The sequence below is a fragment of the Protopterus annectens genome, chromosome 2.part2 (genome assembly GCF_019279795.1).
Source record: "Protopterus annectens isolate FY-2018-M chromosome 2.part2, PAN1.0, whole genome shotgun sequence".
NCBI classification, from domain to species: domain Eukaryota; kingdom Metazoa; phylum Chordata; order Ceratodontiformes; family Protopteridae; genus Protopterus; species Protopterus annectens.
The window spans coordinates 31,233,976-31,258,864 of record NC_056730.1 but is presented as its reverse complement, the minus strand read 5'-3'; positions in this window follow the sequence as shown (position 1 = coordinate 31,258,864).

The window sequence follows — 24,889 nt, the reverse complement described above, 5'->3', positions numbered from 1 at the left end:
TTTACGTTTATTCAGTCAGTTGTCTCACTGCACAGCGTCAGTGGAACAGTCTTCTTTCTGGTTAGATGCATCCTGCTCTTATCCTGAACATGAATGAGACAAGACTTTTTTTATTGGTTCACTGTCATAGTTATGCATCTAGCTTGTATAACACTTGAGGGGATCCATAACAGCCAAAGCATTAAAAAAAAAAAAAAAGTAATTGCATAAGTTGAGGAAGGCACGAACAACCCCCCACTCACTGCCCCCACACACACAGACACACACACACACACTCTCTCTCTTTAAACAGCTGTCTTAATGTGTCCACACATGCTGTAATAAGAGTCTGCGTTTGCCAGGTAATCCCCCTGCTATAAGAGAAGTCAGGAGTGCTGCACAGCCCATGGTAGGCTGTAAAATTTCTAACTGGCTATTGTCTTTTTGGCAATATGCAAACATGGGAAGATGCAATGGTGTACTTTTGCATCTACTTCTTCTTTGCACATTTATAGACAGTATGTAAACATCATTTACAGTTTAGTACTGCAGAAGTGTTTTCAGGATAATTCTTTTTATGTAGGTAAGATTACTTCAGATTACATATCATAACAGATTTGCGCTTGTTTCCCACTTTTCCTGTAACTAGTCTAGTTCAGATACAGATCTGCTGTATCCAGGACTGTCTGTAAGCTTCTGAGCCCCCCAAGCCTTTCTGTGTTGGAGGAAAGCATTCTAGTTTATCAGTGGGAGTGGTAAGCACTAGATAGCCTATCTACCACAAGATCCAGGTACAGATTCTTAGTTTCAGCGCTTGAATTTGCTTATTTGTGCTCAGCACTTGTTCAGGACTTGTTGTTAGCACTAAATAAGCTGCAAATTACTACAGCACTCAGCCTTCCTCTTTACCTAGAGGAAAACAGTTTTTATACTAACTTTCCTCACTTGCTTAGAGAAAAAAGTACAGTTGTGTACACTTACCATAAATGTAGATGTTTGAGTGTATTCATTGTTGCAGTCATTACATTTGGGTAATCCTGCTGGCAGGATGCCCTCGGCCGGCCTGAATTCCAAAGTCTTGGGTCCTGCATCAGCCGCTGTCGCCCCTTCCCTGACGTCAGGTCGTCAGGGGTATAAAAGAAGCAGCCAATGCCATTTTCTTCAGTTTTTTTTGCCCCAGATGTCAGGTGCCCCCTAAAAGGGTAGCCAAACTTTATATATATAAATCAATAAATGCACCAATATAAATTTTACCTTCATCTATAAGCAAATACACCACATAGGTTGTATAAATCAGACAAGGAAAGATAAGATCCATAGAGAAAAGGGGGATGGCGGGTGGGTAACCTGGACTGCAACAGTGAATACACTCGAACATCTACATTTATGGTAAGTGTACACAACTGTACTATGTTCTTCGTGTTTCACTGTTGCAGTCAATACATTTGGGTAGAGTCCCAAAGTTATGGTTGGGAGGCTGGAGCTAAACAGCATTAGGAGCGGCTATGAGGCCCTGCAGAACTACAGTGGCAAAGCCTGCCCTGGATTTAGAGTAGAGTGGCAAATGATAATGCTTTGTAAAGGTGTGCACTGAACTCCAAGTAGCCGCCTCTAAAATGTCTCTGGTTGGTACTCCCCTGAGAAAGGCTACTGAAGTGGCTGCAGTTCTGGTGGAATGTAGCCTAATGCCCTTAGGCACTGGCTTGCCATGGTGTAAATAGCATAAACGAATGCAGTGACCTATCCACTTAGAAATAGTCTGCTTTGAGATAGCCTTTCCTTGTGATCCTGCAGCATATGCCACTAGTAATTGCTGTCTTCCTGAGAGCTTTGGTTCTGTCTAAGTAGAATCTAAGCTGTCTGTGTATGTCCAAAGAGTGCAGAATTCTCTCCCCCTTGTTCTGTGGATTTGGATAAAAAGTTGGCAGATGAATAGTCTGGTTAAGAGCCACACTGGACACCACTTTAGGCATAAATGTTGGGTTTGTTCTCAGAGAGACCTGTATAAAAAATTATAAAAGGTTCCACAGCCATGAGCGCCTGTAGCTCTGAAACTCGTCTTGCAGAAGTAATTGCTAGGAGCAAAGCTGTTTTCCAAGATAAAAACTTTATATCAACAGTAGCAGCTGGCTCAAAAGGAGGCAGGGTGAGCTCTTCCAAGACATAGTTGAGGTTCCATGCAGGTACTGGTGATCTCCTTGGAGGCCTTAAATTTTTGGCTCCTCTGAGGTACTGCTGTAATAAAGGATGAGAAAAAATTGGTGGCTCTGTATTGTAATGAGCTGAAATGCTAGAGACATGAATTTTAACTGATGAAAAGGATAGGCCCTTGTCCAGCATCTCAGTTAAGTATTGCAAAATCTGAGGAATACTTGGTACAGTTGTATCAGTTCCTTGTGCCTGGTTCCAAGCACAGAATCTCTTCCATTTTCCAGCATAAGACTTTCTAGTACTAGGCCTTCTGGCTTCCAGAATGACATCCATCACAGCTTTGCTGAGAGGTGTTTTTTGTATGACTACATTATCCGCCATGCTGCCAGGTTTAATGTCCTGAGTTGGCTGTGCAGGATCTGATTGTTTTGCTGGGACAGTAGACGAGGTAATTCAGGTAAGATCCAAGCTGGGCATAGAGACAAGTTCCTTAGGATTGGATACCAGTACTAGTGGGGCCAGTCTGGGGCAATCAGTATCATCTTTGGTTTCTCCTGTCTGACCTTTAGGAGTACCTTGGGGAGGAGAGGCAGTGGAGGAAAGGCATATACTGATAGGTTTTTCCAGCTGAAAGATGGGGCGTCCACTTTCCATGCTTGTCTGTGATAAGTCCTTGTGCAGAATCTTTTTAGTTGGAAGTTGTGAGGGGAGGCAAATAGATGTATGTCCGGGCATCCCCATGTCCTTGTTATCATGCTGAAGACTTGTGGATCCAGTTTCCATTCGTGGGGATCCATGAGGTTTCTGCTTAGTTCATCTGCCAGAGTATTTTCCTTTCCTGGCAGGAATTGTGCCTGCAAATGTACTTGGTAAGTCAAAGCTGTGTCCCATAATGTCATGGCTAGTCTGCAAAGGGGGTAAGAATGTGTGCCCCCCCTGCTTGTTTATATACCACATGACCGTGGTGTTGTCTGTCTTTATCAGTAGTTGTCCTGGATGAAGTAGGTCCTTGAAGGCTGTCAGGGCATTTTGAACAGCTAGCATCTCTTTTTGATTGATATGTAGATGCACTTGGTTTGAGGTCCATGTGCCCAGAATGCATCTTCCTGCCATGTGGGCCCCCCAGGCATAATCTGATGCATCCATTGTTAGTGTTTGCCTGGCTGGGGGTAATGTGAATGGATGTCCCTTGTTCTGGTGACAAGCCTTTGCCCACCATCGAAACTCCTGTTGCAGGCAGGGAATGAGAGTAATCATTGTTTCCAGGCTGCGGCAATGTTGAGTCCAAACACTTTTTAGGTACCATTGAAGTTTCCTCATATGCAATCTTGCATATGGAATTAGCAGGATGCAGGATGCCATGAAGCTCAAAGCCTGCAGAATTTTTCTTGTAGATAAATGGGCCTTTGTTGCCAACATTGTGAAATAGGTAGTCAGTTGCCTTTGTCTGGTGTGAGATAAACCATCTGGGCAGTTGTATTCAAGCTTGCACCCAGGAATGTTATCTCTTGAGAGGGTACTAGCTTTTATTTATTTTCGTTGACTGTGTACCCTACGCATGTTAGAAGTCTTTTAACAAACTCCAGATGTTGAAGAAGAATGTCCTTGTTCTCTGCTTGAATTACACAGTCGTCCAAGTAAGGATATATTTGCATTCCTCTTTGTCTGCAGAATGCAATTACTGGTGCCAGGCACTTTGTACAGACCCTGGGCGTAGTAGATAAGCCAAAGGGCAGTGCAGAGAATTGGTAATGCATTGAACCAACCTTGAATCTGAGGTATCTTCTGCACGATTGTCTGATTGGAACATGCAGGTATGCCTCTTTTAGGTTTAAAGTCACAAGCCAAGCATTCTTGCCCAGCATGGGTAGAAGCTGCTGCAAAGTCAACATTTTGAATTTTGGAATATCCAGGAATGTGTTCAGAATAGATAGGTCCAGTATCGGCCTCCAGGCTTTGTCCTTTCTAGGTACCAAGAACAGTCTTGAATAAAATCCTTGTCCCCACTCTTGCTCTGGTACTTGCTGAATGGCCCCCATGTCCATGAGGGATGAAACTTATTTTTGTGCCTCTGCCCATTGATTTTTTGGCAGATCTGGCCAGCCGTTTGCCTTTGGCAGAGTATGAAAATGGAATTTGTAGCCTTGTGACACTATATTTAGAACCCATTTGTCCTGGGTTATAATGTGCCAATTTTAAGCAAAAAGTGCTAATTTTCCCCCTAAGGGAGCTGCCGGAGGATAAGTGCTTGGTGCAGGCAGGGGAAAGTCATTGGGACTGTTTTCTGTACGTTTGTGCTTTATCTTCTCCAGCTTTGGAGGTAGAAGCACCCCATTGTTTTGACCTATAAGAACCTTGCGCCTGGGATCTGCCCCTTGGGCATCTGGATCTGCCCCTTTGAGGTCTGTCTGACACAGGAAAGGACCAATTTTTTGTAGGCCAGTGTCTACTAAACCTAGGTGGCTGTACTTGTAAAAAATGTTTAACAGTTTGCATAGATTTAGCTTTGTCTTCCATTTTCTTTAACACCTCTTCTGCCTAAGCACCAAACAAAGTATAGGTTTATAGGTTTATAGGTTAGTACTAAGCTAACTGCCCTTGCGAGCCATTTTAAGCTTAGCCAATTATCCCTTGTGGGACTCAAACCCAACACCTTGTGTTTGTAAGGCAAACACCTTAACCATTAGGCTACCCTCCCAACCCTGGGGTATCATACTGTAAAGGTGCATCTAGTAACTTAACTTTAACATGATCAGGCAGATTTTGTTCCTTTAACCAAGCATGCCTCCTAATTACAGAACCTGTAACTGCGGCCCTGCAGGAGGCCTCCAAAGACTCAAAACCACATTGCAAAGTATGCTTTCCAACCTGTTCAGCTTCATGCAATAAATCCTACATTTCCTTGTTTTCAGCACATTCAGAATTTAACATCATTTTCTGTTTAAGCAATCCCATGAGATGTTGCTGATACTTGAGCATATGAAACTGACAGTTTAAGGCCCTTATAGCCAAAGTTGCAGATATGTAAACCTTTTTTCCCCCATCTCTCCCAGTGCCCTTGAATCTCTGTCAGAGGGGGTTGGGTTTTTTGCTGTAGAGGCCTTAACTCCCTTGGGACCCTGTGAAATAGTTTCTGGGTCAGCAGCAGGGTTTTTAAAAAGAAATTTGTGTGAGTCAGGAACCCTGTAATATCTGTCAGGCTTAACAGGAGCTGGACGTAAGGAGTCCAGGGTCAAACCAGACTCCGAAAATACATCATCTACAATGTCTAACACAGGGGGAATGGCTAGAGGACTGTGCTGTGGTAGTAAAAGGAAATCCCTGAGCCTCTTTTTAGATTCTGAAAAATCTTGGCTCTCCTAGTGAAAATGCTCCCTCATGGTATGCAAGGTTTCCCCAAAGGAATAATCCTCAGGAAGGGATGCTGAAGGTATAGATTCTTCAGCATCAGAATCCTCATGGGGGGGGGGGGTAAAGAATATCCCTGCTCAGAAGAGGAATCAGAAGAAATAGAAACCTGATCTGAAGATTCATAGTCAGTGTCTTGTTTAGGCCTCTTATCAGGAGGGGGATGGGAACTCCTGATCAAGGTAATCAGGTCTTCGGCCATCTTGATCATCTGTTTTTTGGGCATAGAGGCCTGAACACGTGGCTCATGAGTTTGTTTCTTTGCTTTAGAAGGTGCTTTAGTCTTTGTCTTTGAAGCTGAAGTCATTTTAATATAAACATGTTGTGGTCTGAATACACCCTCAGAAGCCGGTACCTGCTCAGCGGCTCCGGACCCATCTGAGGGATTAGCGTCCAGGGCTCAAATACTTTGAGTATCCAGCGGCATGGCCGACTCCACGTGGGAGTCGGTAGTGGTCTGCGACTCTAAAGTAGCAGGTGTCAGGGGCTGCGAAAGCGCCTCACTGAGAACCGGTGACTGGCTTAGGAGAAGCATCGTCGTCGGTTGTTTTTCTCTATCCTTTTCTTTGCGTTTTTTGTAAATTCCGGTAGTCGGATGGCTATCCGACGACATTTTAGGATAATTAAACCGGCTACCAAAATACTTTAAAGCAAAATTGTACCGACGCTTAATAGTGCGTTGGTTAAATCTAGCACAAAACCGACAACCAGAATTGTTGTGATCAGGGCCTAGGCAAGGAATACAGTAAGAATGAAAATCCTGAGGAGGTATTTGCTTTCCACAAGTAATACAATTATTAACTTTTTCTGACATTGGTCTGGAGCAAGAAAAAAGTTTCCCCAACGGGGTACTTAGCTTTATTGAAGACTTCGGTTCTGAAACTCAAACACGAAAATTTCAGGAGTCGGCCGACCGGCACTTGTGAACTGCTTCTGCTTCGGGCACCGCACGGCAAGAAAGACTGAAGAAAATGGCGTCGGCTGCTTCTTTTATACCCCTGACGACCTGACGTCAAGGAAGGGGCGACAGCGGCCGAAGTAGGACCCAAGACTTTGGAATTCAGGCCAGCTGAGGGCAACCTGCCAGCAGGATTACCCAAATGTAATGACTGCAACAGTGAAACACGAAGAACATCAGCTCTTATACTCACTTTCCTCACTTGTCTAGAGGAAAGTAGTTTTTTATTCAGGCATGTCCAAGGGTCAGCTCCCAGTGTTCTCTCCTGTCTATCTGATGAATCTGGGCATCTTGGGGCAATGTAACAATTGCCTCATGTACACAGACAACCCTCTCCTCCTACCACTCAACACCACAACCTGTGAGAGATGCACTTAAGTAGCCAAACTGGAGGTAAAGCTCTCTCCAACCAAGACTGAACTTGACAGTCAAGAGGAGAAGGTAAACACTTGCACCAAACCACACTCATCACATAGTCCCAACTAAACCTACACCACCAAAATCCACAAACAGAAACACAAAAACATTTGCAGAGGCTCTCAATAATAATCTGCTCAAGCAACAGAGACCTCCAAAGCAGAAACGCAAGCAACCTCCACCCCCCAACACAACCCAAATGACACACAGCCCACAGACTTAGTCTGCCAATAAACCACAGCCCATAAGGCAAAACAACATACCCAACACACTAGTCATAGGTGACTCTATAGTCAGGCACACTGATGTCGCAATCACCAAGCTAAACAAGGAGAAGGTTACTGTCAGCTGCCTGTCGGGTGCCAGGATCCGCCACATAACACACGCACTCAGGTCACTCCACAACAAGTACAAATATGACTCTGTCATTGTCCATGTTGGTGTGAATGACCTGAGACGTACCTCCCTGGACTACATGAAAAGAGACATGGAAGAGCTCTCCGATCTTGTAGCCCAGGCAGGTATGACCCTAGCCCTGAGTAGCATCCTGCCACTGCCCAGAATGATACTGCAGTACAAGGACAAAATGAGTGACTTCAACAATTGGCTAAGCTTCTGGTGTCGTTCTAAGGGGATCCAGTATCTGTCTGCATGGGACGACATGGTCGACAGACCACGATGCTTTGCCAGAGATGGCCTGCACCTGCCTCCCCTGGGATTCCAGATACTGGCTAAAGGTTTTACTGTCCCTATAGTGCCTTTTTTAGGCAAGGTTCAAATGATAAATTCACCACTGTAACGGGAACAGGCAAGCAAAAACGGAGGGTAATGCTACTCAATGTTACGGGTCTAAATCTCAAAATGTACTCACTCAAGGCACTCCTTAAAAATGGAGAACATCAACATCTGTGCAGTTACTGAGATCTAGTTCAAGGCTCTAGAGAGCACCCCCGTATTACCAGGCTATAACTCATACCACACTTTTCGGCCATCTAACCTGGACCAAAACATCAAAGGCAGAGGTGTGTCCATATTCATTAAGGATATTCACACCTCCAGGCTAGTTGTGCAGCATAATGCATCTGAGTTTATCCAAGTGCAACTAACTCTAGGCAAAACTGCAGTCCAAATTGTAGGTTGCTACAGAACCCCCACCATGCCCCAGGATTCCCACTCCTCTTTTCTTGATATACTGGAAAATATTAGGGTTCAACCAAACATCCTAATAATGGACGATTTCAACTCCCCCACCAATAACTGGGAAAACTACTCATGTACCAACTCCTTCACTCAACGCTTTCTGGAATTCATACATTCCAGTGCCCTGGATCAACTTATCCACCCCCCACCAGGGGCAACAATATCCTAGACCTAGTCATTACCAACATGAGTGACCGGTGTTCCACACCTGAAGTCAACTCCTCGTTGGTCAGATCCGACCATTAGCAAATCACCCTAGATATCTGCATCCCGCCCCCACCCACCATTAAAGAAACCACGATAAAAAATTTCTCCAAAGCCAACTTCATGCTTCTTAAAACAGAAGTGGTGAACTTCATAACACCCATGCAGATGGATAATACAGTTACGACTGCTGAATCCTACACAAATGCACTCTATAAGCACTTACATGAGTGCATGGATCATGCTATCCCAAACAGAACCAAGACGCTATCCCCCCAAAAAAGGAAACCAATCTGGTGGTCCCCTGCCATAAACAAAGTCTACAACAGAAGGAAGAAACTGTTGCAAAAGAGAGTAAAATCCCATGAGTGAAGGAGCTCCCTGGTCAGCCTCAGTAAGAAGCTGAGATCCCTTATAAGATCCTCCAAAGCTAGCTATGAAAACAAAATTGCAACTGATTCTAAGGGTAACCACAAAGCATTCTATAGCTATGTCAAGAATCTCAATCTCAACACCCAGATCTGCTCTGAGTTACAGCACAATGGCATGAAAATTACAGAACCAACAGATATTGCCAACATCCTGGCAGATAGGTTCAGTGCTAACTTTACCCCCCTCTCACCCCCTAAAGGGCCCATATCTATACAGGAAGAATGCAGAGTCCCTGTAATCACATCTATGCAGGTAAAAGCTGCACTCTCTAAAACCAAAAACACAGCATCCATGGGAGTGGACAACATCCCAGGCTGCGTTTTACACGAACTTCAGAATGAACTGGCTTCCCACCTAAGCACTATGTTCAATCATAGTCTCACGTCAGGCTTTGTGCCCATTGAATAGTGCACAGCAACAGTTATCCCACTCCATAAAGGAGGAGCCACCACTGATCCTAGGAACTATCTCCCTATTAGCCTGACGAGCCTGGTCTGCAAGGCCATGGAACATATCATCATGGAACTCATAAACAAAGACACTGATAACGTCCAAACTCTGGACCCCACCCAGTTCGGGTTTGTGAAAGGCAGATCGTGCCTTCTGAACCTGATTGACTTCTTTGAGGCAATCACCAAAGCCGTAGACGAGGGTAAGATGGTTCACGCTGCCTATCTTGACCTTGCCAAGACTTTCGACACCATATCCCATTCTGGAATTATAGCTAAACTCACTAAACTAGGTATAAATCCCTACATCACAAGATGGGTTGCCAACTGGCTCACTGACAGAAACCACACTGTAAAAGTTGCAGACTCCAAATCTGATGTCAAACCAGTGACAAGTGGAGTACCACAGGGTTCAGTCCTGAGACCTCTCCTGTTTGGTATCTACTTCTCTGAAGTACAGGCTAACACAGAAGGCCTCTGGCTAATGAAGTTCGCATATGACTGCAAACTAAGAGCCATAGTCGAGTCCCCAAATGATATGGACATCCTGCAGAAGGGCCTCAATGAGACAGATGGCTGGTGTCAGAGGCATGGCCTCAAGCTCAATGCCAAAAAGTGCGTTGTCATCCCCTTTGGTAAAAACTCTGTACCCATGAACTACCACATAAACAGAAGTCTACTTAACGCCGAATGTGTGATAAGAGACCTTGGGAACAAGGTGAACAGTAGTTTCTCCTTTGATAATCACATTGCCGCAGTAATCAGGAAATCCTTCTATGTGGCACACCTCATCACAAAAGGGTTCTCATCCAGGAAAAAAGAGGTCATTGTTCCCCTCTACTTGGCACTCATTAGACCCATTATAGAGTACAATGCCCCTTTTGGAATGTACCTCACAAGACATCTGCAGCAGCTGGAAAGGCCACAGAAGTACCTCACAAAGAGGATTACTGGCCTCAAACAGATGCCCTACACTGACCGTCTCAAAAAACTCCAGCTTTACTCTGTAGCATACCGCCTACTCCAAGGAGATCTCTGCCTAACATATAAAGCTACGTTAAACCCAGAGCTGTTGGACATGCTACACCTAAAGAAATCCCACCCCCTCTGAGCTACATGCTCTAGGGACCTAAACCTTGTCACCACAATAAGCAGGACATGCTGGAAGGATAGATTCCTGTCCCAGAGACTTCCTATACTCTGGAACAAGCTACCCATCCATGTCAAGCAAAGTTCCTCATTAGCACTCTTCAAGAAAAATCTTGATGAGTGGATGGGAAATAGGAAATACACCCCATGGATCACTTCTGTGGCTCTGCTCGACAGGGGCACAGGAAATTAACTTTCTTGGGTGGCCTAAGCCAGGGAACCTTGTTGGCTAGGCTTACTTAGGCCCTTGGGCCGATAGCCTAGTATCTACTTATGAAACTATGAACCTATAAAGATTTAAGACCTTCTGAGAGCACAAAGTTTATATGGTGGAGCTAATGTCAATCTGTTTTCTTACTTGCTGAGGACTGCACTTAATTACCTACCTACCTACCTACCTTAGGATTTACGCATCTTATTACTAGCTGTCAGATAAGACTACAAATTAATCTGGTTAAATTTGCTATTGGGGAGTGTTTGCTTGATACAGCTGAATATGGAATGATTGTTAATCAATGATTTCCAAGTGCTGTAAATGTGTATATGTAGATGTTCTGAAACAAGTGGCAGATGCATCTCTTACGGGGAAAGGGAGTGCGATGATGGAATCCCCCCCACCCTCTCTCACAGGGACTGGGAAAGTACAGTTTTGTACCTACCACAAATGTAGATGTTCGAAGATCCACATTGCTGCAGTCCTTATATATGGGTAGTCCGCTGTCCTCGGTCGGCCCGAATACCAAAGTATTAGGCTGACGTCGGTCAAGGCGCTTAAAACTGACATCAGGACGTCAGGGTACAAAAGCGCATGACCGACGTCATATCCTCAGTCTTTTCTTGCCCCAGATGTCAGAAGGCCCTAAAAAGAAAGGCCAAAGCCAAAAAACAGCAAAGAACCACCAACCACCCCTGCACTAACCACATTTACAAAATTTACAACCCAAACCACACAACCACCTCTAACTACAGAGGGGAAGGAGGGAGGGTAAATTGGACTGCAGCAATGAGGATCTTCGAACATCTACATTTATGGTAGGTACAAAACTGTACTATGTTCTTCATCTCACATTGCTGCAGTCCTTACATATGGGTAGAATCCCAAAGCAGAGGTAAGGGAGGATGGCAAAACTATAAAGCATTAGGAGCTGCCAAAATGCCCTGTAAAATTGCAGTGGCAAATCCAGCCCTAGATTTAGAATAAAGTGGAAGGTGGTAATGCTTAGAGAAAGTATGCACTGAACTCCAAGTAGCTGCCTCCAAAATATCTTTAGTAGCCACCCCACTTAAAAAAGCTGTTGAAGTGGCAGTAGCCCTAGTGGAATGAGGCCTAATCCCAGCTGGAATCTCCTTACCATGATGGGAATAACAGAAAGCAATACAAAACCAATCCACTTAGAAATAGTTTGTTTTGAAACAGGTTTGCCCTGAGAACCCAAAGCAAATGAAACAAACAACTGCTGAGACTGCCTGAACCCTTTAGTTCTGCTCAAATAATATCGCAACTGTCTGTGTATATCCAAAGTGTGCAAAATCTTCTCCCCTTTATTTTGGGGTTTGCATAAAAAGTAGGCAAATGAATAGTTTGGTTTAAAGCCACACTAGAAACCACTTTAGGCATAAAGGAAGGGTTAATGCAAAGACACTCTGTCCTTGTGGAAAATTAAGAAAGGCTCAACCGCCATAAGGGCCTGTAATTCAGAAACCCTTCTGCAGAGGTAATGGCCAACAAAAAGCAGTCTTTCATGATAAATATTTCAACTCGGCAGTAGCTGCAGGCTCAAAAGGTTGTAGAGTGAGTTTCTCCAACACAAAATTGAGATCCCAAGCAGGAGTAGGAGCTCTACGTGGGGGTCTTATATTCTTTGCCCCTCTAAGGAATTGCTTAAACAAAGGATGAGAAAATAATGGTGGGTCACAGTCATAATGAGCAGAAATTGCTGCAGCATGAACCTTTATAGAGGAGAAGGACAAACCTTTGTCCAATAACTCAGTAAGGTATTGAAGAGCAACACTTAAATTAGGTTTAGAAACATCAAAATCCTTAGCTGTACTCCAAATTAAAAATCTCCTCCATTTATCTGCGTAAACTTTCCTAGTACTAGGCCTTCTGGCCTCCAAAATAACATTCAAAACTTGTTGTGGAAGCGGAGACCCTCCAGGGTTTAAAACAGAATATGCCAGGCTGTTAGATGCAGAGAGTGAAGTTTGACATTGAGTAAATGACTGTTCTCCTGAGACAGCAGGTGTGGAATCAAGGCAAAGGCCATGGAGGCTCCCGCACCAGACTTCTCAGTAATGGGTACCAGTGCTGTCGAGGCCAATCCGGAGCTATTAAAATCATGGTTGGCTTGTCCTGTCTGACCTTCAGGAGTACCTTTGGGAGGAGAGGCAGTGGTGGAAAGGCATACACGTGAAGAGTGCTCCAATTGAATGAGAGAGCATCCACTTTCCAAGCTGTGGGATGAAACCTTTTGTGCAAAACTTTGGCAACTGGTAATTTAGTGGAGAAGCGAACAGATCTATGTCTGGAGTTCCCCATAACACTGTCAATTCTTGAAATACATGAGGATCCAATTTCCACTCGTGGGGATCCATAATTTGTCTGCTCAACACATCTGCTAAGGAGTTCTGTGCTCCTGGCAGAAACCTTGCCTGAAGATTTAGCTGTAAACTGAGAGCAGTCTCCCACAAAATCATTGCTTGTCTGCATAGAGGGTATGAATGTGTCCCCTTGCTTGTTGATGTACCACATGACAGTTGTGTTGTCTGTTTGAATCAACACCTGCCCTGGAAGAAGTAAATCCTTGAAAGCTATCAATGCAAATTGGACTGCTAACATCTCCTTCAAGTTGATATGTAAATGTTGAAGTCTGGCAGGCCACGTGTGTTGTACCCATTTTCCATTTAGATGAGCTCCCCAAGCTTTGTCTGAGGCATCTGTCATTAGAATCTGACTCGCCTCTGGTCGGGCCACAGAGAGTCCCTTATTTAGGTGACATTCCTGAGCCCACCACAAAAATTCCTTTTGAATGCAAGGTATTATCTGAATGACAGTGTCCATATCTTGGCAGTGTTGTGTCCATACATTTTTGAGATACCATTGTAGCTTCCTCATATGCAGTTTGGCATTGGGAAGTACCAGAATACAAGATGCCATGAACCCCAAGGCTTGAAGGACTGTCCTTGCAGTCAGCCTGGACTGACGAGACAATTGATGGAAATAAAGAGAAAGATTCTTTTGTTTGTCCGGGGTCAAAAAGGCCATCTGAGATGCTGTATTCAGTCTCACACCCAGAAAGCACATGTCCTGAGAGGGTACTAGACTGGACTTTATTTCGTTCACAGAATACCCTAGGCATCTTAACACTGCCATCACATACTGTAAATGATGAAGAAGTTCGTCCTTTCCTTGAGCCAGAATCAGGCAATCGTCCAAATAAGGATAGATTTGTATTTCTCTTAGCCTGAAGAAAGCTACCACTGGAGCCAGAACCTTCGTGAACACTCTGGGCGCAGTAGATAAGCCAAAGGGCAATGCAGAGAACTGATAATGAAAAGTCCCAGCCAGCGCAGATACTTCCTGCAACTGGGCCTGATAGGAACATGAAGGTAAGCCTCCTTGAGATCCAGAGTCACCATCCAGTGATCTTTGCCCAGCAGAGGTAAAAGCTGTTGTAACGTCAACATTTTGAACTTGGGAATGTCCAGATATGTGTTGAGGATAGATAAATCCAAAATTGGTCTCCACGTGTTCCCTTTCTTTGGTACTAGAAACAGGCGAGAATAAAATCCTAGGCCCACTTCTGGCAGAGGGACCGGTTGTATAGCTCCTATTTGAAGTAGTAGAGAAATTTGTTTGTGAGCCTCTAGTCTTTGCTGAGGAGGAACGTCTGGCATGCCTTTGAAAGGAGGCAAGGTATGGAAATAAAACTTGTAACCTTGGTGTATGATATCCAATACCCATTTGTCCTGGGTAATTAAAATCCAATTTTCCTTGAAGAGTGCCAACCGTCCTCCCAAAGGTGCTGCCAGGCAAGAAGGATCTGGCAGCTGAAAAAGTAGGTCATTGGGCCTGTTTACGAAAGGACTGGCCCCTGCCCTCACTTTCGAAGATTGTGCAGGTGAATTCCCTGTTCTAGGTCTGAAGGAACTCTGAGCTCTGCCCCTACCACGTCTAGATCTACCCCTAGACTGAGAATCATAAGAAGGATACGTCCACCCCTTAGCAGGCCAATTCCTACTAAACTTGGAGGCTGAACTTGCAAAAAATCTTTAACAGTCTGCATAGACTTAGCCTTGTCTTCCATTTTCTTCAAGACTGACTCCACAGGTGGACCAAACAACACTTCAGACTGCAAAGGAGCATCCAAAATCCTTGTCTTAACATGGTCAGATAAATTCTGATCCTTCAGCCAGGCGTGCCTGCGAAGAACTGAACCAGTGGCAGCCACCCTAGAAGAGGCCTGCACAGCATCAAAACCACATTGTAAAGAATGCTTACCCACCTGTTCAGAGACATGCACCAAATCTTGTAATTCTTTACACTCAATGCCTTCTGCCAGAGCATCCACCTTAGATTTCAATTGAGAAAGAAGAAAATTTTGATATTTCAACATATGAAACTGGCAATTCAAAGCCCTCATTGCTAAGGTAGAAGATGTATAGACCTTCTTTCCCCATCTATCCAAAGCTCTGGCCTCTTTATCTAGAGGAACCAGATATTTTACAACAGAGGCCCTGACACCCTTAGGTCCCTGACTAATAGTTTCTGGGTCCGCCCTAGGACTCTTATAAAGATATTTATGAGCCTCAGGCACCCTGTAATACCTATCCGGTTTAACAGGCGCAGGAGGCAGAGAATCAGGATTAAGTGAAGCCTCTGAAAACACATCTTGCACAACATCCAGAACAGGGGTATAGCTAAGGGCCTATGTTGAGGTAAAACAAAATTCCCTAAGCCTTTTCCGTGAATCAGAGAAGTCCTGACCTTCCCACTTAAAATGTTCCCTCATAGAATGAAGTGTCTCTGAAAAGAAAAATCCTCTGGAGGAGAAGCAGAAGGAGTGGAATCTTCTGCATCAGAATCAGAATAAGGAGAGTACTCCTGCAAGTCTTCAGCCGAAGACTCTGAAACATCCAAGCCTGTTCAAAACTTTCCAACTCTGGCTCCACCCTAGGCCTCTTATCAGGAGGGGCAAAGAACCTCTAATCAGAGTAATCAAATCTTCTGCCATTTTAAGCATGTGCTTCTTAGGCACAGACCCTGCTGAACTAGGAGTGACACCAACAGAAGCTAAACCTGGCCTGCCTCTGGGAGAAGCCTTGGAAACAGAAGGAGAGGGCCTAACCACCCTGGGAAGGGAGCGGAGTACAGTAACCTGAGAAGCCCCTTCAGCCTGACCTGCCTCTTGAGAGGCCACATCCTGCAAAATCAAAGTCTCCCCCTGAGACTCCAGAGAAGTCTCCATCGGAACCACCGTTTCCACTGAAGCCTCTAAAGAACCGGCGTCCGGAACGGACGACTCATCTTGCCTGGGTTTAACTGTTTTGTCTTTGCGCTTCTTGGAAGCGGCCGGAGAATCCGGCGGCATATTATAATTGCACCGCTTACAAGACCAGCCTAGCACAATCTAACCTTCGCAATAGTGCGCTTATTGAACCTAGCACAAAAGCGACACCCGACTACGTCGTGCTCAGGCCCCAAACAAGGAATGCACAAAGAATGATAATCCCTATGCGGTATCTGTTTCCCACAAGAAATACAATTATTCACTTTTTCTGACATCCGGTAATACACTGAGGCAAGAAAAACAAAATATTCTAACGGGGTACTTAGCCAACTTGGATTCGGTCTGAAACTCCGAACTCGAAAAATTTCAGAACGCCGAACGGCACTTGCAACGCTGCTTCTGCATCGGACCATGCGGCAAAAAAGACTGAGGATATGACGTCGGTCATGCGCTTTTGTACCCTGACGTCCTGATGTCAGTTTTAAGCGCCTTGACCGACGTCAGCCTAATACTTTGGTATTCGGGCCGACCGAGGACAGCAGACTACCCATATGTAAGGACTGCAGCAATGTGAGATGAAGAACATCCTGACGTAGGTAGACTGGAAGAACATCTGCTGTCATCTTTTCCACACTGTAATGACGTCTTTAAGCAATTTCTTAAAATTTTGCAAGGCTAAGCAGGGTAACCAGACATTGGATAGCAATTAAATAGGGCAATCTTCCCTTTCCTTGTAAAAAAATACATAAGATTTATTTTCTAAAATATTCCAATTTTGCCAAACTCTGATCCTGCAAATCCAATGTGGGAATCAGGGAGTCACTTGAAAACAACTTTGCTAAAATCTCCACAATCCCAACCTCACACTGGTCTTCTAGTTTACCCATGCTTTCTCCCTTAGTTTAATGTCATATTTAAGTGATACCATATTGTCCCCATTACCAGAACACTGAGGTCACAGGCAGTGGTAGTAATAATGCATCAGAATCTTCCATTCCTCCTCCTTTCTTGATATTTGTGTTTCACCAAGTGGTGCTGCGGTAGCGTCGTCGCCTCACAGTAAGACGTTGTCCTGTTCGGTTCTCAGTCAGAGTGTCTTCTGTGTGGAGACATGCATGAATGGGCGTACCTTCGTTGAAGGTTGCGTGTCAGGGCCGTTAACTCGGTACATAAAAATCTACTGCCAATCATTAGCGGACTGGAGTTCCGCTGTGGCGACCCCTAACCAGGAAAAGCCGAAAGACACAACAACAACAACCCACAGATGACAATAAAGCCTACAGTTTTAAACTGATCTATTCGGGGACCCGTACTGCTGTACATCCTTGTCTCGTATTTACAAATATTACATGCAGAGTTAGAATTATCTGTTCCTATAGGCAGATAAAAACAAAGCTGATTTCAAAAGTACAAAGCAATGCATTTTTGTTTGAAAAGTCAACCTGCATATTACACAGTACCAGTGTTTAAAGCCACTTCTTAAAGCCAAGGAAGAGCTGAAACCTCATGCAAAAGATACCTCATAGTTTTAAATCTAGCTTCCATACAAAAAGGGTCTGTATTAGAACATCGAAAGTTTAACAATTCGAATCAGTAAAGGTCGACCTTTAGTGATCGAACTGTTAAAACTTCGAATGTTCCTAAAAATAAATTAAAACAAAAAAAAGAAAATCTAAAGGGTGTAGGTAGGGGGGCAAGCCCCCTTGCACCCCACCTCCCCCTCTACTTAAATAAACCAACTCAGAGACCACACTACATTGAAGTAAATGGAAAGTTCCCCTTATGGAGATTTCTGTTTACTCGTTTGATGTTCTGCACTTTCGCTATTCTCGTGTCGACAATGTCAGATTCAACACTGTCGGCTTTCGAGAATCTAATATAGACCCTACAAAAATGTTAAGAAAAAATGAGATTGCAAAGATATTCAAACATGTTAAATTTAAACATTCACAGATTGTACAGTTCATAAACTACTAGTGCTTAGAGATGAATTAATGTGCATCCTTGTATTCATTATACCATAACACAGATAATATCACAACACAGACAAACAATATTTAATGTGATTTTGGCACCTCTGATGATAGAGACACAAGTTAGTACAGCTAGCCTTCTGCTTACTGAGTACAGAAGGCTATAAGACAAGGTACCTTGGGCGAATTTCCTCTGGTCCCTAAGAATATCACCTCATGTCTCCCCTGCAAAGAAGCCAATGGTCTAGTGGGAGTAACCTGATCAGGAAAACACGCATACATAAATAAAGTTACACATGATTTTCAACAATCATACAATATTTTTAAAGCACCGTGTCTAAAAAACAAGCCAACCCTAACAAAAGAACACATCAAAATCTGCTATTTAATCATAATGACATCTCTATAATTAGAGCATCTGTTCAGAACTGAAGATTACAAGGATACAAAACACTTGCACAAACAGAGTTATGGTGAATTATCATGAATGATTCAAGGAAACTCTTCTTGACTATTTTATGGAGAATATGAATGTTTGTTTTTAGCAATACTGAGTAAGCTAGGCATATAAGAGTTAGCAGCCATGTGTTTGTTAACTTAAAAAATAGTACAATCTTTTATTGCGAACATGAGGTTTAATTCTTTATATGAGTGCAAAGATCAGCAAGTACTGAAACAGCTTAAATATGAATCATCACAAATAATAACATAAAATAATAAACTGGAAGACAATTATTTTTAGATGAATCATTCTTGCCTTCCTGCAGTCTGCAGGAAGCACTGTCCTACTAGGCTTATGGTTCCTGTAACTCCTTCACATTTTGCATCAGTGACATATTAATGATGAATACTTCCTTAAAATAGCTTGTGGTCAATTCAAACATATCCTTAAAATAGCTTGTGGTCAATTAGAATGTACGTATTGCTCTGCATGGACACTCCTCTCTACATGCCTACACAATGTGTTGTTGAAAAGACAACTCTAATATTTACTGATGTATTTATGTTACTTTTTATAGCAGAATGAATTTTTGTATTAATACGTGTTTTGCTGATACAATATGTCAATGAATTTGTTACCTAGCTATCACAGGTTTCATTTAAGCAAAAAGCTTAGACTCCTGGTGTCTTACATCAGTCATAATTAAAATAATCACATCTGCAAGGCTAAATTCTGTAACTACCAGAGACAGACCAGTATATGTTTGCACAAAATTGAACTTCTACAAGGGAAACTGTGGAGTCCAACTCTTAAAGTGTATAAATAGTACACTGATGTTATTTAAAATCTGCAGCTGTTACTAATACAAATATTACATACTATTATGGTCTACTTATGTACATTTTACATTTATCAAATAATGAATATATGTTTTAATAGCCTTTTCAGGACAGTTTCAACAAAGGGTTAAACGTTTAAATTCCTTTAAATAATCCTATAAAACAGAAAAGTTAATTAGTAACCACAATCTAGCTTACAACTATTAGCAATGAAGAAATTATTTTCAGCATTTAACTTACCGTTTTTTTTTTTTTTTAAGATAACCTCTCTCCAGCCTGGCTACCAAGTGCCAGTCAAAAGCACATAGTCATTATTTACCAGAAAATGAAATACTTAACTAAACAAAGACAACTAAGGCTTAAGAAAAATAAAACAGCTTTAAACAACTTTAATGGTAAAAACATACTAAGCGCTTTCATCCCTTAAATAAACTGGGACTTCTTCAGAGTACACCTTTGTAAATTCATCATTTATAAAAACATTCATCATCCAATCACATTAAAGTATTCATTAATGGCTCTTAAAAAGAAACACCAGCTAAAATAGTCGAAAATCCTCATGCAATACTTTATTAAAAAATAAAGTCATTTATAAAACTTAAATGCATTGCCTAGTATTTTATACATTTTACATTTTAAATGACCGCTGTTTCAACACACTCCTTAAAGACAGTGTGTCATTCAAATCAGGGTTATTCTTGGCATCTAGCCTAGTTTGCCAACTTAGCTCTTTATAGGATCTGTACTTCAGAGAAGTAAACAGTAGGGTCCCAGAACTGAACCCTGCGGAACACCACTGGTTACGGGTGTGCTGGAGGAGGTGTAGTCCCACAGGCATAGAAGGAGAAGGAACATGTGTTTTTATTCCAATATATTCTCAAAAACATTCCTCTTAGATTGTGAATCACTTTATCACAAAACACCGGTACTTTCTGAAATCCACACAGTCACATGTCTATATAAGACATTATTAGTTTTGTTTATCTTTATATCATACAGATGTTCGTATCTCACTGTTTAACCATAGGTAGCATATCAGTGTCCTTCTGTGTCATGATGCCAGCTCTTTCTCAATGGTTCTTCTATCCAGTGCTCTTATTTTCCCATTGTTTTACCATGTTCCTTCTGTGCTGTCATAAAGCAAGCTTTTGTTTTTCTCATCATTTAGTCATAGTTAAGACACTTGCTTTTTTTCAAGGCTACAAAGGCAGATGTTGTTTTCTAATTGTTTTATCACGGACATCATACCAGGGTCCTTCTGTGCTATGTAGCCAACTGTTGTTTTCTCCTCATTTAACCACAGATAAGATCCCACAGTGGCATCTAGAATCAGCATAATAGTAAAACTGTACAGAACTAAAAATGTACTGCTGATGTACTGGATTTTTACTTCAGTGTTAAATTATTCAAATTGGTAGGTGCAATGTGTCAAGTTATTCTTACTTCTTAAAAGCCAGTGCTAAGATCCATACAGCTATCACTGGTTCATAGGCAAGTACTAGGCTAGCAATCCATTTTGGGCCATTTTAAGCCTAGCCAGATTTGAAAGCTGATGATCAGACCCTGTATGTACCTTGTGACTGTGAGGTAAACATCTTAACCATTATACAAACCCCACAACCCCTTACACCACCCACGAGAATCGAACTGGAGAACCTCTTGGTGTGAGGTGATGATGGTAATCGCTGCGCCACTGTGCTACCCTAGCTAAGCTCATACACTGCCTTTTTAATATATACACATTACCTCCAATTTTGTATTGTAACCAATACTTTTTACAGCACTCTGATGCATTCTCAATTCTCTACAGTAATACCCAGTTTGTAGATGAAATGAGTCCATAACGGATCAGCCCACTACCCCAGTCAACAACATAACCTAATTAAACTAAACAACTGACTAAAAAACAACCAGCTAAAATAGTCTTGAAAATCCTCATGCAATACTTTATTAAAAAATAAAGTCATTTATAAAACTTAAATGCATTGCCTAGTATTTTATACATTTTACATTTTAAATGACCGCTGTTTCAACACACTCCTTAAAGACAGTGTGTCGTTCAAATCAGGGTTATTCTTGGCATCTAGCCTAGTTTGCCAACTTAGCTCTTTATAGGATCTGTACTTCAGAGAAGTAGATTCTAAACAGTAGGGGTCCCAGAACTGAACCCTGCGGAACACCACTGGTTACGGGTGTGCTGGAAGAGATGTGGTCCCACAGGCATAGAAGGAGAAGGAACATGTGTTTTTATTCCAATATATTCTCAAAAACATTCCTCTTAGATTGTGAATCACTTTATCACAAAACACCGGTACTTTCTGAAATCCACACAGTCACATGTCTATATAAGACATTATTAGTTTTGTTTATCTTTATATCATACAGATGTTTGTATCTCACTGTTTAACCATAGGTAGCATATCAGTGTCCTTCTCTGTCATGACGCCAGCTCTTTCTTTCTCAATGGTTCTTCTATCCAGTGCTCTTATTTTCTCATTGTTTGACCATGTTCCTTCTGTGCTGTCATAAAGCAAGCTTTTGTTTTTCTCATCATTTAGTCATAGTTAAGACACTAGCTTTTTTTCAAGGCTACAAAGGCGGATATTGTTTTCTAATTGTTTTATCACGGACATCATACCAGGGTCCTTCTGTGCTATGTAGCCAACTGTTGTTTTCTCCTCATTTAACCACAGATAAGATCCCACAGTGGCATCTAGAATCAGCATAATAGTAAAACTGTACAGAACTAAAAATGTACTGCTGATGTACTGGATTTTTACTTCAGTGTTCAATTATTCAAATTGGTAGGTGCAACGTGTCAAGTTATTCTTACTTCTTAAAAGCCAGTGCTAAGATCCATACAGCTATCACTGGTTCAAAGGAAAGTACTAGGCTAGCAATCCATTTTGGGCCATTTTAAGCCTAGCCAGATTTGAAAGCTGATGATCAGACCCTGTATGTACCTTGTGACTGTGAGGTAAACATCTTAACCATTATACAAACCCACAACCCCTTACACCACCCATGAGAATCGAACTGGAGCACCTCTTGGTGTGAGGTGATGATGGTAATCGCTGCACCACTGTGCCACCCTAGCTAAGCTCATACACTGCCTTTTTAATATATAAACATTACCTCCAATTTTGTAATGTAACCAATACATTTTACAGCACTCTGATGCATTCTCAATTCTCTACAGTAATACCCAGTTTGTAGATGAAATGAGTCCATAATGGATCAGCCCACTACCCCAGTCAACAACATAACCTAATTAAACTAAACAACTGACTAAAAAACAAACATGACTAAGCCTTCCACAGTGTAAGCACATACTGAAACAGTACTTATTGGCAGCAATGTGTTTTTTTTTCTTTGAAGTAGATAAATTCCTCTACTTTTGAATTTTTTCAGCATTATGTTTTTCAGCATACACTCAGTTAACTAAGGGTTAAGCTCAAAGATAAGAAGTCACCCTCTTATTTACCCTGAGAAACAGTGGCAGGTGTAAGTTAATATATTATCTGAAGCAAATACCTGAGAGATGATTTCATGTTGCTACCTAACTTTCCCTCCCAACTTTGCTGAATTTCCACAATCCCAACCTCACACTGGTCTTCTAGTTTACCCATGCTTTCTCCCTTAGTTTAATGTCATATTTAAGTGATACCATATTGTCCCCATTAACAGAACACTGAGGTCACAGGCAGTGGTAGCAATAATGCATCAGAATCTTCCCTTCCTCCTCCTTTCTTGATATTTGTGTTTCACCCAGTGGTGCTGCGGTAGCATTGTCCCCTCACAGTAAGATGTTGTCCTATTCGGTTCTCAGTTACAGCGTCTTCTGTGTGGAGACATGCATGAATGGGCGTACCTTCGTTGAAGGTTGTGTGTCAGGGCTGTTAACTCGGTACGTAAAAATCTACTGCCAATCATTAGCGAACTGGAGTTCCGCTGTGGTGACCCCTAACCAGGAAAAGCCGAAAGACACAACAACAACAACAACAACCCACAGATGACAACAAAGCCTACAGTTTTAAACTGATCTATTCGGGGACCCGTACTGCTGTACATCCTTGTCTCGTATTTACAAATATTACATGCAGAGTTAGAATTATCTGTTCCTATAGACAGATAAAAACAAAGCCGATCTCAAAAGTACAAAGCAATACATTTTTGTTTGAAAAGTCAACCTGCATATTACACAGTATCAGTGTTTAAAGCCACTTCTTAAAGCCAAGGAAGAGCTGAAACCTCATGCAAAAGATACCTCAGAGTTTTAAATCTAGCTTCCATACAAAAAGGGTCTGTATTAGAACATCGAAAGTTTAACAGTTCGAATCAGTAAAGGTCGACCTTTAGTGATCGAACTGTTAAAACTTTGAATGTTCCTAAAAATAAATTAAAACAAAAAAAAAAGGAAATCTAAAGGGTGTAGGCAGGGGGGCAAGCCCCACTGCACCCCCCCGCTACTTAAATATACCAACTCCGAGACCACACTACATTGAAGTAAATGGAAATCTCCCCTTACGGAAATTTCCGTTTACCTGTTCGATGTTCTGCACTTTCGCTATTCTCATGTCGACAATGTCAGATTCAACACTGTCGACTTTCGGGAATCTAATATAGACCCTACAAAAAGGTAAAGAAAAAATGAGATTGCAAAGATATTCAAGCACGTTAAATTTAAACATTCACAGACTGTACTGCCAGTTCATAAACTACTAGTGCTTAGAGATGAATTAATGTGCATCCTTGTATTCATTATACCATAACATAGACAATATCACAACACAGACAAACAATATTTAATGCGATTTTGGCATCTCTGATGACAGAGACACAAGTTAGTTATTCTTACTTCTTAAAAGTCAGTGCTAAGATCCATACAGCTATCACTGGTTCATAAGTAAGTACTAGGCTAGCAATCCTTTTTGGGTCATTTTAAGCCTCACCAGATTTGAAAGCTGATGATCAGACCCTGTATGCACCTTGTGACTGTGAGGTAAACATCTTAACCATTATACAAACCCACAACCCCTTACACCACCCATGAGAATCGAACTGGAGAACCTCTTGGTGTGAGGTGATGATGCTAATCGCTGCACCACTGTGCCACCCTAGCTAAGCTCATGCACTGCCTTTATAATATATAAACATTACCTCCAATTTTGTATTGTAACCAATACTTTTTACAGCACTCTGATGCATTCTCAATTCTCTACAGTAATACCCAGTTTGTAGATGAAATGAGTCCATAGTGGATCAGCCCACTACCCCAGTCAACGACATAACCTAATTAAACTAAACTGACTAAAAAACAAACAGGACTAAGCCTTCCACAGTGTAAGCACATACTGAAACAGTACTTACTGGCAGCAATGTGTTTTTTTTTTTTTTGAAGTAGATAAATTCCTTTACTTTTGAATTTTTTCAGCATTATGTTTTTCAGCATACACTCAGTTAACTAAGGGTTAAGCTCAAAGATAAGATGTCACCCTCTTATTCACCTTGAGAAACAGTGGCAGCTGTAAGTTAATACATTGTCTGAAGCAAATACCTGAGAGATGATTTCATGTTGCTCTCTAACTTTCCCTCCCAACTTGGGTGGTTTACAGAAGGCAAATGCTTCATTATGAACTACTTCATTGCCTTTCAACTATAGTTAGATATACAGTTCCAGGCAAAAGATAAATTTATGGATGAAATCTCCTGATGTATCACAGTCCTAAAACATGTAATCAAAATGGACTGCACATCCCAAGGCCAATACTTACAAAG